The following is a 14,931-nucleotide window of genomic DNA, read 5'->3' as shown; positions in this document are numbered from 1 at the left end:
ATTCGCAAAAAGAAAAGGAGGACTTGTGGCACCTTAGAGACTAACAGATTTATTTGAGCATAAGCTTTCGTGAGCTACAGCTCACTTCATCGGATGCAACCAATCTTAATTGTTACTTCAAATAATAAATCTCACAAAAATGCAGACAAAAGGTTAGGATACCATGTTAATCCTTTCTCTATCTCATAGCTTTCGTAACTTAATTCTAGTATAAGTAATTAATATTAATAAACTTTTTCCCTTTTGGTCAACTAGCTGTTCCACCTCTTCAGCTCCTCTCATGAAGAATGAAAAAAAAAGAAGAAAATAAAATGGGACTGTCCTATTTAACTATAGAACTCTGACAAGATCAAAATAGCACTGAATGCTACTGCCTATCTTTCTCTCATTATGTGAAGCACTTTAATTTAGTTTACTCTTATTACAGAGTGAATGATTTAGACATCTATGAGAAGAATTCTTCACCTACAATAATTCTCTGACAAGCTTTTCCTTCATGTAAATTTCTTTTCCAACCTCTTCATTTCCAATGAAATCTCTATTCCAACCTTAGCTTGAAATGGTTCCTTTTAGAATATCTTTCTGTCTGCTCCCTATAGAATAACATCTCTTTCTCTTCTTTCTGTCTTCCTTTTGTTTCCATTGTTGAAGTCCTCTGCATGTAAATATTATATACCACACATGGTTGTTTTCAGCAGGAAATGAGTTTGTGGCAGTGCCACAGATGTGATATCCTGTGAGAAGGATGAGGCAGTTATACTGTGCAATAGGAATAGGGATTAGAGTCCATGCCTTAAATAGGAGGCAGTATTAAAAATGAGAGCTTTGTAACAATGCTGGCCATACTATGAAACAGTGGCAGTGGTCAATAAATAACATTTTACTCATAATTATTTTCTGATGGAAAAATAGAATAACTTTTTAACAGAGTGTGATTTAGAGAGTGTGGAATGGTTTCTCTTTGGTATTGCAGTGCCTCACACTCTGAGTGACAACAGGAAAGGTGTCATACACAGTCCTCAGTGGGGACCATCTTTTTTAAAGACAAACTATGTTTTTAAATAATAAATGATTCCTGGCAAGTTGTTTATTACCAGCAGTTAATGATCTGTTTATTAGTTAAAGTCTGTGGCTGTTAACACTCCAGCAAATCAGTTAACTCTATTTAAACATCAGTTTTGAGTACATTATTGATATTAATCATACAATGAACTGGAATTGTTGTGGACAGTTGATTTCATTGCAATAGCTTTTGTCAGAAAAGCAGACCTATATAATGGGAGACAAAAGCCCTCAGTGGGATATACTGATGATATCGAAAAGAATAAAGAAATTAGATAAGTTATCTTTAGTGGTTAATAACTGTCTGTAAAATATCTATTCTGTTTTTCTAAACGTGTTCCAAAAAAGCCTGGATTTTTTGTCCCAAGTGTCCTGGAAGTTCTGGATTCCATAATTATAATGTGTTAAGAAATTGCAAGGATTGTGTGTGTGTGTGTGTTGGGGAGGGGACTGGATGGTAAATAGTTGGAAAAGCTTAACTGAGAGATGCAGAGTTGAACCTAGGCTGCTAGTGGAACTGATAGACTCCCTCTAGCCTGCAAACAAAAAAATTGTTAAATTGTGAGCCACTTTCAAAAAGTGGGACCAGCTGACACAAGTTTAAGCTATCTGTCTGGTCAGTGTGGATCAGGTAAAATTATGTTAAAACTGTTTTCAAGACTGGGTGCACTTACTAGAAGAAACATGTAGAGATGGGCTAAGGAGCTGGTGTTTGGATGTGGATTAGATTTAGGCTCAGGTTCAGGTTACATCACACCAATATCTTATGAGCTGTTCTCAAGAGATTCCAGTCCCAACTGACAGACCTCTCATGGGACGAGTTAATCTAGTGAGATTCACTGTCGTCTTGAATGGAACAGCTGTCTCTGCACAATTCTGGCTATACCCAGTCCTGAAGCATAAAATAAACCTATTCCAATTTTGCACCTGTTCTGGAGTCAAAACCGTAAGGGGAACCTCAGCTCTGGCATTCAAGTACCATGGTGATGAGTGCAATATAAGAGTAGATCGATAAATAAATCTGAGGATTCAAATCTGACCTGCAAATTCAAAGGAGTTCAAATGTGAGATTTCCATTTTGGCCCATCCGTAGTTGCCGGTTACCCAGTCACACCCTCTCAATCAGACTTAAGCAATTAGAAACACGATCTGATAATTTATCAGAAAACAGTCTCTAAATAGAAGTTTCAGAGTAGCAGCCGTGTTAGTCTGTATTCGCAAAAAGAAAAGGAGTACTTGTGGCACCTTAGAGACTAACAAATTTATTAGAGCATAAGCTTTCGTGAGCTACAGCTCACTTGCATCTGATGAAGTGAGCTGTAGCTCACGAAAGCTTATGCTCTAATAAATTTGTTAGTCTCTAAGGTGCCACAAGTACTCCTTTTCTTTTTTCTCTAAATAGAGTTATCTAAAATGGGTTTAATACACTTTTCCCTGGACTTCTGTGACTGGACAAAATATCTTAGTCATTGTCTACATGCAAACTTGCACTGGTTTAATTAAACTAGTGCAAATCCCTCTTACTTTGGTTTGAATTGATTATTTCAGTTTAGCTTAAATCTCTTCCTAATGGATCTAAACGAAACCAAAATAAACCTAATTTAAACAGAAATAAGTGTTCAGAAAACCCTTTGCCCCAGTTTAGCTAAATCTCTTTGGTTTAACTTAACTAGTGATTTTAATGTGACGTAGTGCATTGACAAGCCCCAAAATATGTTAGGTTGAACCAGTTATTAAAATGGGTTTGGCCAACACAAATTTTATTTTAATGAATATGGGGGGAAAGAGAATAAGAGCTCAGCAAAAACGACACCAAGGGTCCAGACCAATGGTGTCTAGCAGGATTTCTGTAATGGGTGTTAAAGCATTTGGCTCTTTCTACAGCTGCCAAGCTATTTAAACTCCAGTGGAGGAGGAATTAGGAGGGTCTGTGGTTTATACTCGGTGTCAACAACAAGGTAATTATCCTAGAGTAAACAGGGCCTCATTGAGAGTTTTAATTCCCCAAGAGGTCCTGTGGTTTCCACCTGCCCCTGCAATTAGCAACTTAACCCAAATGATTTCTCAAGGTATTTGCAACCTTGTCTGAAGTAAAGCCTGATCCAATTCCCATTGAAACCAATGGAGCTGAGTCTACATAGAGGATTTTCTCCTATCATTGGTTTAGTGCTGGTGCAGCTTCTCCAGTACCATACCAATGGTGGGAGCAATAGTGCAGCCCACCTGTCATCCTGCCATGTTGTCTAACGCTGCTCAGAGCAGGTCTAGATGACAAGGTGGTAAAAATTCTCAGACCCTGCCTACACTGGTACTTCTACCATTGCTAGAACAATAGTGGGCTGTATATAGGGGGAGGTTCCATGTATATCTGAGGATCCTGGATAATAATCTTAGTATTGCAAACAGTGCATAGTATGTGGGTGGGAGATGATAACTTTATTACCTTAGATGAAGGAAAGCTGAAATTAAGTGGTTAGCTACAGTTCTTAAGCATTACAAAGCACATTTTTTAAAAATATCTCTTTACACGGCAGTCTGGTATGGCATTTAATACATAAAGTGAATTTTAAGCACAAAAATACAGGCAAAGTAAACAATAGCCAATAAGGACATACAAATTTGTGACTGCCATCTCTTGAGTTTGTTGTTGTTGCTGTGAGGCTGAAAGCTATAGCACTTTTATTGTTCTTGCCCTAAATTCCTTGAACTCTTCTGTGTGTATGTGCATACATATGTGTGTTTATGCATATATAATATGACAGTGCTCCATGACGTGTATTTTTTAATGTATGTTTTCTTCATTTGAACAAGCTCTTGCTGCCTCTGCTCCATCTTGCTATGTACAAGCTTTGGAAGTGAAATAAAGAAATAAAATCAGTGTTTTGTCCATACTTGTTTCTTGTAGCATATAAACTTTTTATGTTAGCTAGAACTAAAGTATGAATCACCTAACTGAATGACAAAACAACCAAATCTACGTTTAGATCAAGGTCCCTCACCAAAGGCTCTTAAGCAAAGTAAGCACTCATGGGATAACAGGGAAGGTCCTCTCATGGATTGGTAACTGGTTCAATGATAGGGAATAAATGGTCAGTTTTCAGAATGGAGAGAGGTAAATAGTGCTGTCCCCCAAGGGTCTGTACTGGGACCAGTCCTATTTTAACATATTCATAAATGATCTGGAAAAAGGGGTAAACAGTGGGGTGGCAAAATTTGCAGATAATACAAAACTACTCATGATAGTTAAATCCCAGGCAAACTGCGAAGACCTACAAAAGGATCTCTCAAAACTGGGTGAATGGGCAACAAAATGGCAGATTTCAGATCCGATGAAGTGAGCTGTAGCTCACGAAAGCTTATGCTCTAATAAATTTGTTAGTCTCTAAGGTGCCACAAGTACTCCTTTTCTTTTTTTGAAAATGGCAGATGAAATTCAATGTTGACAAATGCAAAGTAATGCACATTGGAAAACATAATCCCAACTATACATATAAAATGATGGGGTCTAAATTAGCTGTTACCACTTGAGAGAAATCTTGGAGTCATTGTGGATAGTTCTCTGAAGACATCCACTCAAGGTGCTACAGCAGTCAAAAAAGCTAACAGAATGTTGGGAATCATTAAGAAATGGATAGATAATAAGACAGAAAATATCATATTGCCTTTATATAAATCTTGAATACTGAGTGCAGATGTGGTCGTCCCATCTAAAAAAAGATATATTGGAATTGGAAAAGTTTCAGAAAAGGGCAACAAAAATGATTAGGGGTATGGAACGGCTTCTGTATGAGGAGAGATTAGTAGGACTGGGACTCTTCATTTTGGAAAAGAGACCACTAACGGGATATGATTGAGGTCTATAAAATCATGACTAGTGTGGAGAAAGTAAATAAGGAAGTGTTAATTTACCCCTTCTCATAACACAAGAACTAGGGGTCACCAAATGAAATTAATAGTCAGCAGGTTTAAAACAAACAAAAGGAAGTATTTTTTCACACAACGCAGTTAAACTGTGGAACTCTTTGCCAGAGGATGTTGTGAAGGCCAAAACTATGTCAGGGTTAAAAAAAAGAACTAGATAAATTCATGGAGGATAGGTCCATCAATGGCTATTAGCCAGGATGGGCAGGGATGATGTCCCTAGCCTCTGTTTGCCAGAGGCTGGGAATGAGCGACAGGGGATGATCACTTGATGTACCTGTCTGTTCATTCCCTCTGGGGCACCAGGCATTGGCCGCTGTTGGTAGACAGGATACTGAGCTGGATGGACCTTTGGTCTGACCTAGTATGACCATTCTTATGTTCTTAGATATAATGAGAGAGACAAGGTGGGATATGTAATATCTTTCTTTGGACCAACTCTGTTGGTGGAAGAAAGACGCTTTTGAGCTTCACAGAGCTCTTCTTTAGATATAATGGTTTGTTTTCCTTCATACTATAAAAACTAGGCTCCTAAACAAATAAACAAACAAAAAATCCTGCTATAGGAACAATTGTAAATACTGTTTTAAGTTAGAAGAATCCTGGAGTCTCTGTGGTCGTGTTCATAGCTCTTGATTACAGTGAAAGGTAGAGCGTTTGAAGCAAAAAGAGGTATAACTAAGTGGTTTTCTTTCCTGTGTGTGTGTCTCTCTCTTTACAAATAGCATCTTTAATATGACAGGTTTCAGAGTAGCAGCCGTGTTAGTCTATATTCGCAAAAAGAAAAGGAGTACTTGTGGCACCTTAGAGACTAACAAATTTATTAGAGCATAAGCTTTCATGAGCTACAGCTCACTTCATCGGATGCTGTAGCTCACGAAAGCTTATGCTCTAATAAATTTGTTAGTCTCTAAGGTGCCACAAGTACTCCTTTTCTTTTTAATATGACAGTTGCTCTCAGACTGTGATTCCTTACATTGCTGGTACCTCAGACATTCAAGAAGTGGCCTGTTAGCATCATTTCACAAACTACTATGTCTTAAAATGCTTCAGGTTCAATTAATTAGCAGAAAACCCACTGCATCTTCAAAATTAACATTGTTAAATCTTCAGTGGCTGTGTTTCTTGGGCCTGGTCTACACACAGTAATAGCACCAATTCAGCTAAATTGTTTTCTAAAGTGATTTATTTAAATTGGTGCCATTGCTGTGTGTGGACTAACCTTAGATTCATTACCAAAGAACCCTCCCATTTTCCTCTTCGAGCATTCTCTTCCCGAGACTTATCTTTTCTACTTACCATATAACCTATTGTGCTTTCTATTCTGGGATCTTTAAAGACACAGGTGTGCAGACCTATCAGTGCTAAATTTATAATGGAAGAGGTGTCAGGGTTCAAGCAATTTTTTTACATTTATAAGTCATTCAGCAAGTTCAGACGTGCTGGGGCTACGAACTGCCAAGCCTAGATGTGCCAAGACTCAGCCCTGGCACAAATTAAGCACTGAGACCTTGTATGCATGTCACTCTCACTTATGGCGGTAGTGCTGTTCTCTTTCAGCAAACAGCATAGTAGCCTAATATCTCTATGCTAACACCATTATTGACAAACTTGGAAGACAGACTATAGTATGCACAAACATTTCAGACTTCTTGTAATGCAGTCCATTTTTAGTTAACTTTCTTTAAGTGGTGAAAGTTCTCCTTTACACTCCCTGGATCCTGGTGCTGCTTCCACGTAGGGCTCCTTTTGCTTAATTAGGGTAGGCTGAGGTTAGGAAACCCTAAAATTAGTGGGTTTAAACTCTAATCACTTTTGAAGAGTAAAGCTTTAGCTAACATCCTCGGGTGATTGATGTCCTACGGAATCTTTAATAGAAAGAAGTGTTTCACAATCTAAGGAGGCTACAATAGGACTGTTTAAATCTTGTTCTTGCCCTGGACAAACTGATCCATACATATAGAGGAATATATTTAAGATTCTGAGCATTGTAACAGTTTCTGCAAACTGTGTGTTCAGTTCAAATGTAATGTACATCATAAGGAGATGACAAAAGTTATTTTATACCACAACCCTCATAATTTCTTTGTTGCCAGTAAAGCTATGCAAATAACATTCCAATTGCAATTCTAAGTGCCACACATCTGTCATAGCATATAAGTAAAAACATTTAAACACACAATGATGCCACCAAAGGCTTTCTTCCAAGAGTCTTAATGCCCTGTTTCAAAGCAGCTAACTCTGTAACAAACCTAAGTTCATAGGTCTGGAGCAACAGAACAAAAAGGCAGCCAGTGACCATTCTGTCCACTACAATCTCCCAGGGCCAAATATTCCTTCTTTTTAAAGAAGAAAGATGGTTTCTGGTGCCCAGAAAATTAAGAAAGGCCTTGTGTTCATTGCCAAGAAATGGTGTGTGTTTACCTTGGATTAAATAACGTGTGTAAAGTATCCTGAGGTAAAACCAAAATGGAGGCAAGGCACTTTTGTTTTGCTGTGAGACAAGCTAGGCAAGGTCAACCATGGGTGGAGGTATAGGGGTGATCTCACCTTGTTTACTTCACAGGGAAAGTAAAGTGCCTTGCCTCCATTGTGTTTTTATAGTGGGAAAGCTAACGTGCGTTCGTTAACCCAAGGTAAAAACTCACCTTTTTTAGGCCTAAGAAAATAGGAACCCAGTCTGGTTAAGGCTTCCAAATGTCAGTGTGAAGCTCTCAGATTAATTCTGCATACCATCAGGCAGCCAAGGCAGGGAGCAAAGCAGCAGGAAAATAGATTTCTTCGCTGTCTTCTCTAATAATATTCTAGTGAAGGATCACTCTTTAAAACCTGGGGCAGAAAAACTGCAGTAAACTATCCTCATTGTTTAAAATCATGACTTGTCCCAGGTCAGTGTGTAAACAAAAGAGATGTAATTTGGTAACATCTCTGAAACAGAAATTAGCTTTGACCATGGCTGATATATGATCTCAGTTCAGTCCCTGGCCTGGGATCACATCCAGACTGCCACACTGACCCACTGGAAAAAATATCAGACCAAACTGTTTTTGTTTACACTGGTGTTAGTCTGGAGAAACTCTGTGAACCTAGAGAATCAAGAGGACAAAACACTTGCAGGGAAGACAGCTATGCATACATAAATACTCTCCTAATATTACTGGTCCATGTGAGCAGTTGCCATAGTTACCACAGGAACATTGCATAATCTCAAATTATGATGATTGTGAAGTAGGAAAGGAGATGTGTCCACAAGACCATCTTTCTGTTAAGAGGTGGTCCAAATTATAAGAAGTCCTCTTTTAACATTATCTTAAAATATATTAACTGTTAAATCTCAAATATATTTGAGATATTGTAGGATTCAAATAATTCCAGAATCCTGGAGGGTTTTTGCGGGGGAGGGCGGTTGGACATTAGTTGCATTAGATTAAAGCTATCACAATTTATTGTGCAAGTTTTGTGTTAGCTTTTATGAAAGTCATCAAAACTATTAAGCTTGCAAGCATTACAGAAGAAAAAAAATTATTTGGAATAGTAAAATTAAAAATACCCCTATAATATCATGTAGACATAGTTTTTTGTTTTTTTTAAAGCTCAGCTGTCCAATGTTAGGATTTTGCATTCAATTCCCCAAACTATCATTACTATGAACATACTACTTTTTCCCATAATACATAAATTGGAACTAAAACAGGGATAAAGGTGACAGACATAGTGCTGTGATTTAAACTGGAGACCTGGATTAAAGACAAAAGCTTTATTGGGTAAGTGAAACAACTCCACTACCTCAGTTATTTCACTCAATATTTCTGTTTCATACATCCAACTTAGTCTTCAGTCATTGAAATTGATTATGGTGATGTTATTTACTTTATTGATCCAAAATGTCATCTATCCAAACTAGCTATGTTGTAATTCCCTTTTGCAGATGCATCCCGCCTTTGTTAAATCCTCTATTATTTATTATATATTTCTCCATTGTAATCATATTCACTGGGTTTTTACTTTTGACCTTTGCAAACATATATACTTTAACACAATAATTTTCCATACATTTAAATATGAAGACTATTATTTCATGGTATGAACTGGTCACACTTAACTTTATTCCAAGAAAACTAGACACAGTAACCCAAGGTAGTCCTTTTTTGTGTGTGTCAGTCCAAATTTCTTGGTCAAGATTCCAGAGAAAATAATAATAATAAAAAATTATAAATAGTAAATTAAAAGACTTGGGGGTCTGTTCAAAAGCAGCTGGCAGTCCAGATTTGGCCTGTGATCCACCTATTGACTACCCCTGCAGTAACCTATTGTATTTCAGTATTATGGTGTTCTGCAAAGGTAAATGAATTTTGTAGGTGAAAGACCCAGTTTTGCAGTTGAGTTCTGAGTCAAAGCTCCTGGGAAGCAATCAACAGGTTTCCATGGGTTTTGGATCAAGCCCTTAGTGACTTCAATGGGAATTTGACTTGAATAAGGACTGCAGATCAGACCCTAAAATGACTGAAAATTTAAGTTTTATGCATACAAATTTTGATATATTAAAATGTGTACATTAAAGCAATTACTATAAAGTGCATCTTCTGTTATGCTTCACTTTTTAAAAAGTTTTTAAAATAGTAAAATGGCTGCTCTTGTAACTAACTATGAATGATTTCTTAAGACTGTCTGAATCACAAGTAAATGGCTACAGTGGGAAACCAAGCAGTAAAAGTACTGATAGCATATATAAGAAATAAATTCTTTCTGGGATGATCTTGATAGTTTCTGAGCACTCACGAACCTGACTGGCTGTTGTGAGTGCTCAGCATCTATGATGATGAAGTCCTTTTCAAGTGCCTATTGTCTGAGAATCTTAAAGCACATTACCAATACTAATGAACTTAGGGTTGGTCTACACTAAAAAAGTTATACTGCAATAACTATGTCAGTTAGGGGTGTGATTTTTATTTTAACCAATGTAGTTATGCTGGTGTATGCCCTAGTGCTGAGGCAGTTATACTAGTACAGGTGTGGCCAAACTGTGGCTTGTGAGCCGCTTGTGGCTCTTTTACAGTTGAAGTGCGGTTCATGGAGCCCCAAACTGCCCCCCCCACCTATCAGACCGGGGAGAGTTCGGGGCTTCTGCCCTGCGGTGGAGTGCTGGGGCTAGGAGCATCTGCCCTATGAGGAGGGGGGTCTCGGGGCTTTAGCGCTGCAGGGGCATCGGGGCAGAAGCCCTGTGCCCTGGCAGGCACCACCCTGTTCGGCAAATTGTGTGTGTCTTGCGGCTCTTGAACTTCTGAAGATTATCGTATGTAGCTTGGAGGGTCAGTAAGTTAGACCACCCTTGTACTAGTAGAAAGGTGTCTTATACTGGTATAGCTTAGGGCTGGTCTACACCAGAAAGTTTTATCAGCATATCTGTGTCAAATCACATTCTCCAATCAACAAAAGCTGTAGTGTATATATAATTATTTTGACAAAAAGGTCCTTTTGCTGGTATAATTTGTTCTATTGGGGGAGCTAGTATAAGCTGTACCAGCAAAAGAACTCTCTTGCCAATAGAAAAGGAGTACTTGTGGCACTTTAGAGACTAACAAATTTATTTGAGCATAAGCTTTTGTGAGCTACAGCTCACTTCATCGGATGAATGCATCCGATGAAGTGAGCTGTAGCTCACGAAAGCTTATGCTCAAATAAATTTGTTAGTCTCTAAGGTGCCACAAGTACTCCTTTTCTTTTTGCAAATACAGACTAACACGGCTGCTACTCTGAAACCTCTCTAGCCAATATAAGCTGCATCTTCATGAGGTGGCCCTGCCAGTCGAGCTCTTCTGATATAGCTATACTGGCAAATCCTTTTAAGCATAGACAAGATTTCAGACTCACAACACATACATGGCATAAGGAATTTGTATTACCCCCCTTTTATGGAGGGTAAAACAAAAGTACAGGTAGGATTAAAGCTTTATCAACACTATGACAATCAACTATGTTGTGGAATCTGGTTACAATCCGGTTCAGGTCTTGGGCTGTAGTGCAATCTGGGAACATTCTTAAAGCATGGGTCAGGCCTGGCTAAAAGACAGACTTATGTTTCAATCTTACCAGGCACTACTGTGTTATAACCAATTCCCTTAGCATGGTAGATTTTCATAATGTAGATGGAAGGCTTAGGGTATGTCTCCGCTGCAATTAAATACACACAGCTGGCCTGTGTCAGCTGACTTGGGCTTGCAAAACTCGGGCTGTGTGCCTATAAAATTGCAGGGTAGACATTTGGACTCAGGCTCCATCCTACGCTTGAATGTCTACACTGCAGTTTTATAGTCCTGAAAGCTAAGCCCCATAAGCCTGACTTAGCTGCTGCAGGCTAACTGCAGGCATTTAATTGCAGAGTAGACATATGCCAAGCGACCTGCCCAACATCACACAGAGTCAATGGTAGAAAAGGGAACAGAATCCAGATCATCTCACTATACTTGTGAGAGTACGTCTACACTGCACACTAAGCTTGGGTCTGTTGAACGTGGGCTTGTGGATTTGCTGTTTCCAAGCCCATGTTTGAATGTCCACACTGCATGTTAAACCTGGGTTTACAACTGCTTGACCCGGGTGTCTCAGCCATGCTACCATGTCCATACTGCACTGTGCAGATCTTCTGACTCGTATGTGCTGCCTAACCTGCATCCCACTGCACAATGACAGGACTTGGACCCGAGTCACAGTGGGACTCAGGCTCTGACTCACCCCCACAGCAGGGTCATAGGACTTGGGTCTTGAGTGCTTGCTGACTCAAGTTAGACTGATTTGTACGTGGACAGAAAGGAGGATTGGGCTCAAACCTGATTCAGAGCCTGGGCTTAGTGTTCAGTGTAGACATACCCTGACTGTTCTTAAATCATTTGTCCACAATCTCTCTCAATAAATACCGCTCTTAAGGCCTGTAAAAAGTGTTCTCTCAAACTACAATATTAATATTTGGTGAAAAGAGAAATTACAAATTAAGGGCCTGCTCCCATTGACTTCCTGAGTACAGGGTTGTACTCTTAATTGTTTTCCCACCAGTCTCCTTGAAATAGATATATAATTAGAAAAGATTCCCAATTGAAATTATCTGCAGGGTTTACATGTAATATGAAACTGGCAGGAAAAAATGTTTTCTTAATATACAAAATACAAAAGTTATTCTTCTCCATTTACTAACTACAATGCATTGTGTTGGAATGCATATGAAACCTGCATAAAACACCTTCTCTTGCCTCTGTTCCCATTTATAGACACCTTTGAGGGATTCTATTTCCTTAATTAGATTTCATCACATAGATTGTATCCATATTAAGGGCTTTTAAATTGCTATAGCATCTGAATTGTATACAAGGTATAGGTCTACGTTGACTTGTTGTAATTCTGCAAAAAAATGACCTCCACAAGCTAACAAAAGGGGCAGTGTATCTTGAGAGGTCTGTATATGACAACCTGACATATACAATAAATATGAATTTTACTACAGTAACAGATTGAAATTACATAGTTCATTTAAACCCTTTTCCAACTTCAGCTTAGCCCCAGCTAAAGCACACAGGAAATAAACATATTGAGCTGTCTGGCACCGGCAACTATCCAGGTCCTGTTCTGTCTAGCACTGGGTTAGACTTATCCATCCAATCAACATTAGGAGGTTTATTTATGTGAGACAGATATATTGGTAATAAATGGATTTATTCAGTAGCTTGGTGGATTTATACACACACACAATCATTTTAGTTTAAGGAGACTTAGAACTGAGTCACCCACTATTTTCTATTCACTAGATCCTGAAGCATTTACTCAGGGTTTTAAGAACTCTTGCTGAACTCAGTGGGAGATTTGCCTGAGTAAAAACTGCAGAAGAAGTTTAGGGTATGGCCTAGTGCACTGTGACAATGCAACCTAGTGCAGTTTCAGTTAAATTGTTTTTGGAATAAAAATAATTTAAAGGCCTTCATATCACATTTATATGCGGAATTGTATGCAACATTCCATACACAAAAGCCCATTTTAATTTGCATCAGGATGGCCTGTATCATTGCAACATTTTATGGAAATATATTCTGAAGTGATACCGAGATTTTTCAACACCTATATGTGCTTTACACTGATTGATTTTGTTGTAAGACAGAAATTTGACATGCAAGTCAGTCCTGTGCTATACTTAAGTGTCCCTTCACTGATTTGTCTGTTTAAAAAAAAAAGACATGGAATGCACTTTAATGCTATGGTTTATCCATTTCAATCAGATAGTAAGTGGCACATTCTCACCTCATTTACAGTTTTTAATTCCAAATGGACATTGCTTTTGAAACATCCTCTCTTTTTTCTTTATGCTGCCACTTGAAAGTTGAAATGTAGCAAGAATGTAATGTAGGTGCCAGTTTTCTGAATTACAGGGTGACTGCTTTAGCTGATCCCAAAAAGCAAGTGTCTTTTTATACCGCATAAAAGCCTGAAATGTTTACATATCAAAAGGCTATAGGCCAATTTCTGTCAAAATTATACATGAAGTTAAGCAGTACAAGCAATTTATTTAAACACTAGTCATTGTAGAAAAATTCAAAACCATATGCTCTTTTAGCAGTTTTTCACAAACGCATTTGACCCATGACTTGGCAAGACATGCAAGCTTCATAATTTACTCTAAATTTCAAATCCCCTTGACATTTAAATAAAATATCTTCATTAATAAGGTTTATATGAATGAAAACTTTAGAAGCTGATATCATTAGAGGGAAGTTTTAGGAACAGCCTTAGCAGTTTTGCCTAGTTTTCAAATGACTGACTTTCCTAATCAGTCCAAGATAAGTTTATTCTGGGAACAAATTATCCCTAATTGTGCATTATGCGTGTGTGTGGGGGGGGGGGGTGTTAAGTAATGATTCAATCGTTTAGAAACAAACTTTGGGAAAGCTGATGTTTGACTAAGGGTCATGGTAACATTTGCAAACTCAGTTATTTTGTAAACTGAACTACAAAGTGCTTTATTTTATTTTGAAAGTGTTAGCTCATTATAAATCATGAGTGTTGTTTTCTCTCCCATCTGCTTCTCTGCCTCTCCACCCTGCAAGAGATCCATCCACTCACCCCCGTCCCCCCTTCTCAACTAGTTCAAATCGTTGCAATAATGGTATATATTTGGGTGTGTATGTTATCACACCAATGTTAGCTAAGAAGTTTTACATTTTATTAAATGTTTGGAACTCTGTCTACGTTCAGAGTTTAAAACAAATCAGGTTGAGTGAATAAAATCAACTCAGAAGGATTTTTTTCTCTAATTGAGCTGGCATCATTTTACACTGCATCCTCACGAGGTTGTGTATTCCAGTCTCTCTGATACACATCTCCTGCGTCAAACCTCTCTGCTCAGCTATACCAGTGTAAATCCGGAGTGACTATTGAAATCAGTGGAGTCACTCCGGATTTACAGCCAGGTGTCTGCGACCACAACTTGTCCCCAGAAGCTTATTAGGATCTTCCCTTTTCCTAACACTCCTAAGAACTGTTCGCCAAAAGTTGGAGAGAAGATGTATTGTTCTTCACAACAACGTCCTAGTGACGCGTAATTAAGGATTGTGTTTGCAGTAGCCTAAAGAATAAAATACCTATTGCATGCTACTAACGCTGAAATACAGTAAAATGGGTTGTTTCTTAAACAGAATAATTTTATTCCATGCTCCAATGCTAGAATCAAACAGGCACAGGGATTCGGTTATAATACATATTATTCTTTTTTTAATTAGGTGACAGGTGACCCCTATGCGGCCCTTACAATCCTAGAATTTAAGGATGAGCATATTTCTAAAAGAATACATCATATAAAATCCTTCTCTGGTCCATAATTACATGTTTACGATTGAGAAGTAATCCTATAGTGCACAGAGCTTGGCATCCTTATAAAACGTAAATGAGAAAAGTTTCGCAGACCATTTT

Source organism: Dermochelys coriacea, chromosome 6, assembly GCF_009764565.3.
Source record: "Dermochelys coriacea isolate rDerCor1 chromosome 6, rDerCor1.pri.v4, whole genome shotgun sequence".
NCBI classification, from domain to species: Eukaryota; Metazoa; Chordata; order Testudines; family Dermochelyidae; genus Dermochelys; species Dermochelys coriacea.
This window is presented reverse-complemented; position numbering follows the sequence as displayed.